Source organism: Theropithecus gelada, chromosome 19 (genome assembly GCF_003255815.1).
Source record: "Theropithecus gelada isolate Dixy chromosome 19, Tgel_1.0, whole genome shotgun sequence".
NCBI classification, from domain to species: domain Eukaryota; kingdom Metazoa; phylum Chordata; class Mammalia; order Primates; family Cercopithecidae; genus Theropithecus; species Theropithecus gelada.
Genome location: NC_037687.1, coordinates 9,152,604 through 9,158,603, shown reverse-complemented (window position 1 = coordinate 9,158,603; position 6,000 = coordinate 9,152,604). Strand labels below are relative to the sequence as shown.

Sequence of the window (6,000 nt, the reverse complement as noted above, 5' to 3'; positions counted from 1 at the left end):
AGAGTGCCAAGACAATTCAATGGGAGAAACAGTCTTTTCAACAAATATGCTAGGGTAACTGGGTGTTACATGCCAAACAATGAAGCTGGATACACTGTTCACAGCATGCATAAATATTAGTTCAAAATGGATCACAGAACTAACGGTAAGAGCTGCAACTATAAAAATCCTAGAAGAAAATATAAAAGACTTCATGACCTTGAGTTGGCAATGGTTTCTTAGATTTGAGACCAAAAGCATAAGAAAAAAATAAATTTAAAACTTTTACACTCAAAAGGATGCCATCAAGAAAGTGAAAGGACAACACAAAGAATGAAAGAAAATACCTGTAAACCATTTACTTGATACGGTATTTGTAGCTAGAATTTATAGAGCTCTTGAAACTCAATAATAAAAATAACTCAATTTAAAAATGGCAAAGGATCTAAACAGACATTCTCCCAAAGCAGACAGACATATAGTCAAAAATTGATGAAAAGATGATCAACATCTTTAGTTTTCAGGTGAGCTAAGCCCAGAGAAAAAAACAATAATAAAAATCTTTAGCCACCAGGGAAATAAAAATAAAAAACAATGAACACTATTTCCCACCTAATAGGTGTTATCAAAAAAAAGATAATAAAAAAGATAGTTACTAAATGGTAAAAGATTCAATGATTTACTCCCAAGACCAGAAACAAGACCTTAAGACTGGTCTCTCAACTTCTATTTAACAATACACTCCAGGTTCTAGTTAATGCAATAAGGAAAATACAAAACGCATACAGATTGGAAAGCAAGAAGTAAAAAATTTTATGTGCAGACAACAGAATTGTCCTAGTAGAAAATCTGACAGAATCAACTAAAAAGCTGCCAGAGGCTGGGTGCTGTGGCTCATGTCTATAATCCCACCACTTTGGGAGGCCGAGATGGGTGGATCGCTTGAGCCCAGGAGTTCTAGACCAGCCTGGGCAACATGACGAAAGCCCGGCTCTACTAAAAATACAAAAAAATTTAGCTTGGCGTGGTGGGGCACGCGTGTAGTCCCAGTTACTCTAGAGGCTGAGGCACAAGAACTGCTTGACCCCCAGAGGCAGAGGTTGCAGTGAGCCAAGATCATGCCACTGCACTCTAGCCTGAGATACAGAGCGAAACTCGTCTCGAAGCAACAACAAAAAAAGCCCATGCGCGCTCCTCAAGTCTGCAGGCAGCAGGTGTGGGCGAACACTTGGCGCCTGGTGGAGACAGAGGCAGACGGGATTATCAACAGCGTAGCCGGGGTACTGGAGGTGGTCTGGGGTGAGGTGCTCCGCGTCTGAAGGGCTCTAGCCAAATGATGCTGGTGGCCCCTGAGCTGAGCGAGGCTGAGGCTTGGTGGCTGTGCTCGGAGTAAGGCAAAAGAAAATGAAAGAAGTAGATAATCTTGAAAGTATAAAAGACCGGGTTTATGAAACAGGACCTGACAATCAACCTCTTGGTGATAATCAATAAACAAATTGTGAATAGTTTGTTGATAGCCTTTTTGAGGAAGCTCAGAAGGTTGGTTCCAAATGCTTGTCTCCCACTTAACAGAAGAAACAGGTAGATGTAAACATAAAATTACAGAAAAATGGATTCGCTGTCAACGATTTCGGAAGTTATTCAAATGGTGCAAGTCAGCAGTTTTTGAACTCCATCAAAAAGGGGGAATTACCTTCAGAATCACAGGGAATTTTTGATAAAGAAGAGGTGGGTGTTAACGTTGAAGACAAGAAAAATGAAATATGTATGTCTACAAAGCCTGTCTTCCAGCCCGTTTCAGGACAGAGTCACTGATTAGGAAGGGTAAGCCATATCAAAGACTTCACTGAAAAATACGGAGGATCTCAAAATAAGTCCTCCCTTTTCCCTGGCAACAACTCTTCCTGTCCTCAGGTTGTTAGACGAAACAATCACAATGGAGGAAGCAGATTTACAGAATGCTGTCGTCATTCAGAGACTCCAAAAAACTGCTGCACCTTTTCGAGAACTTTCAGAGCACCGATTTTTGATAGACTAAGTGGAAAATTTGCAGAAATGATGGTTGTAAGCAGACATGCAAACCAAACTGGGGACTGGACTGGAGAAGTCAGATTCACTGGACTTTCGGTTCGGGTACCATTGAACTCTCTCCTGATGAGATGTTTAGATAAGTGCAAGTTAGAAAAGTAGTATATGCCCCGTCTCTACTAAAAAATACAAAAAAAAAAAACTAGCCGGGCGAGGTGGCAGGTGCCTGTAGTCCCAGCTACATGGGAGGCTGAGGCAGGAGAATGGTGTAAACCCGGGAGGCGGAGCTTGCAGTGAGCCAAGATCTGGCCACTGCACTCCAGCCTGGGCAACAGAGCGAGACTCCGACTCAAAAAAAAAAAAAAAAAAAGTAGCATATGACTGGAAACTATATTCTGTGCACTTTTTCCAAAAGGCTACTCAGAAAAATACACTTATTTCAAATACTAATTATCAAGATATATTAAATAGCTGTATTATTTAGAATCTTAATATGGTATAAATTGGCAAATATGTTCACAATATTATTCAAACATCATTCCCAAACAGGGATTTATTTAAATGTTAGCTGTCTCAGAGTTATTAAATGGTTAATACGTTGAAAAATTATACATGGCAGGTTTAAAATCATCGATGTAATTATTTTACAATTTAGATGCAAAGTTGGAGAGCCGTTTTTACCACAGCTATGCCTAAACCTCAAAGTGTCCTTGGTTATCACTCCATAATGGCAATGTATGTATATTTGTTTTTTGTTTTTTGTTTTTTTTTTTTTTTTTTTTGAGACGGAGTCTCGCTCTGTTGCCCAGGCTGGAGTGCAGTGGCCGGATCTCAGCTCACTGCAAGCTCCGCCTCCCGGGTTTACGCCATTCTCCTGCCTCAGCCTCCCGAGTAGCTGGGACTACAGGCGCCCGCCACCTCGCCCGGCTAGTTTTTTGTATTTTTTTTTGTAGAGACGGGGTTTCACCGTGTTAGCCAGGATGGTCTCGATCTCCTGACCTTGTGATCCACCCGTCTCGGCCTCCCAAAGTGCTGGGATTACAGGCTTGAGCCACCGCGCCCGGCATGTATGTATATTTGAATATTAATTTGGCAGCCAGGTGTGATGGCTCATGCCTGTAATCCCAGCACATTGGGAGGCTGAGGTGGGTGGATCACCTGAGGTCAGGAATTCAAGACCAGCCTGGCCAACATGGTGAAACTCCGTCTCTGCTAAAAATACAAAAATTAGCTGGGCGTGGAGGTGGGTGCCTGTAATCCCAGCTACTCAGAAGGCTGAGGCAGGAGAATCACTTGAACCAGGGAGGTGGAAGTTGCAGTGAGCCAAGACTGCACCACTGCACTCCGGCCTGGGCAACACAGCAAGAAGGCTCCATCTCAAGAAAACAAACAAAAGGCCGGGCGCGGTGGCTCAAGCCTGTAATCCCAGCACTTTGGGAGGCTGAGACAGGTGGATCACGAGGTCAGGAGATCGAGACCATCCTGGCTAACACGGTGAAACCCCGTCTCTACTAAAGATTACAAAAAACTAGCCGGGCGAGGTGGCGGGTGCCTGTAGTCCCAGCTACTCGGGAGGCTGAGGCAGGAGAATGGCGTGAACCCAGGAGGCGGAGCTTGCAGTTAGCCGAGATCTGGCCACTGCACTCCAGCCTGGGTGACAGAGCAAGACTCCGTCTCAAAAAAAAAAAGAAAACAAAAAACAAATATGAATCTGGCGACGATATCAAAGATCTATTTTCATTTAAGAATAAAATTGCGACCAGGTGCAGTGGCTCACGCCTGTAATCCCAACACTTTGGGAGACCAAGATGGGAAGATCTCTTGAGGTCAGGAGTTCAAGACTGGTCAACATAGCGAGACCCCCCATCTCTATTTTTTTTATTTAAAAAAAAAAAAAAGAATAAAATTATGTAGGTTAGTATAATATTAATATAAAAAATATTCCAGAACAGGTTTAACAAGGTTGCAGCATACGAGATGAATATATGTACAAAAACTGTATTCCAGGTAGTAGTGAACTAGCAGAGAAACTGAAATCTTTAAAATACCATCGGCAATAGTGTCAGAGAAAAAATGCCTAGGAAGACCCAAACACCAAAAAACACAAACATTGCTGAGAAAAAAATTGTAAATCCTAAATAAGTGGAGAGATATATTATGTTCATGGGTTGAAATGCTCAATACTGTGAAGACATCAATTAATCTACAGATTCAACACAATGATAATCAAAATCTTAGTGAGTTACTTTGGGGGTGTGGGGTGGTGGTGGTAGAAATTGACAACCTGATTCTAAATTTTATATGGAAATACAGAAGTCCTAGAAAGGAAGTAAGTCAACAAAGTACAGCCACATCAAGACCAAATGTGGCTCATTGCCTGTAACTGTACAGGTTGAATGGAATGTGAGAACTATTTTTATATTTTAAAAGGTCTGTAACAGAAAAAAGAACATGCAACAGAAACTATATACAGCATGTAAAGCTTAAAATCTCTACAATCTGGTCTTTTACAAAAAACTTTGCCAACCTCTGACCTAAAATAGGACAACTCTGAAAAAGAAAAAGCTGGAGGACTAACTCTATCGGACTGCAAAAGTTATCAAGTTGTTAAGAGAGGGTAGTCTTGGAATAAAAGATAAGTAGCTCTATGGAACAGAACAGTTGAGAAGCAGACATATGTATCAAGACAACTGATTTTCAAGAAAGAAGCAAAGGCAATTAAGTGAAGAAAGGATAGTCCTTTCAACAAATGATGCTGGAACAATTAGATACAAAGGAAAAAAAAAAACCTACAACTTTGATCCAATCTTTGTGCCATGTAAAGATTTTAACTCAAAATGCATCATGTACTGGTACCACAAGTACAACATACATTAAATATATTGTAATACACATACTCCTCAACTTACGACAGGGCTATGTCCTGATAAACCCATTTTAAGTTGAAACTATCGTAAGTTAACAATTTGTAACCTCATTGTAAATTGAGAAATATATTGAATGCATAATGTGTTTCCACCATTGTAAATTAAAAACAATACTAAGTCAAACTCTTATAAATTGGAAACTGTATTTATGTTACCTGTTAAAATGAAATGTTTTATTATATAAACGTACATTAAATGTAAAGTATTAATATATCAAATAACCTAATAGGTTTAATATTAAATAATTACAAATTTTAAACTCCCAAAATTCAATAAAAATTGCAAAACCACATGATCGTGCCACTACACTTCAGCCTGGGTGACAGAGCAAAACCCTGTCTCTATTAAAAAAAAAAAAAAAAAAATTCAAAGCCAATATAAACAGGCAAAAGATTTGAACAGACTTCCCCAAAGGCTTCAAGAGGGCCAGTAAGCATGTGAAACCATGTAAAACATCATTAGTCACTGGGGAAATACAAATTAAAACCATGATACTACTGCACACCTATTAAAACGGTCAAAATAAAAGACTGACCATACCAATGATTGGCAAGGATGCAGAGGAATCGCAGCTCTTATATACTGCTCATGGAAATGTCAAATAGCACAACCACTTGAGAAAGGTTTAGCAGTCTCTTAAAAAATTAAACGTACACTAACATATGATCTGATCATTCCACTCTTAATTATTTAAAGAAATAGAAGCATGATGTTAAAAGAATAATCTGCATATGGGTGTTCAAGGCAGTTTTAATTGAAATAGCCAAAAGGTAGAAATAACACAGGGATAAACAGCTTATGGCATGCCTTACAATGGAATACTATTCAGCAGTGAAATGGACTCTACAACATAAATGGATCTAGAAATTATCCTGAAAGATGCCAGACTATATGATTCCATTTATATGAAAACTGTACATAATATAAAGTCATCTAAGAGAAAGCAAATCAGTGGATCAGGAGAATGACAGACAGGGAAGGGTGAGGAGAAAAAATTATAAAAGGGCATGAGGAAACCATCTGGTCTGATAGGTATGCTCATTATCTTGGTGTGTATGTACACATA

At 39.6% G+C, this 6,000-nt stretch overlaps 1 pseudogene; it reads left to right on the top strand.

Moving 5' to 3' along the window:
• The first annotated feature begins 958 nt into the window (after positions 1 to 958).
• On the top strand, positions 959 to 2,017 carry LOC112612878 (annotated as a pseudogene).
• The last annotated feature ends 3,983 nt before the right edge of the window (positions 2,018 to 6,000 follow it).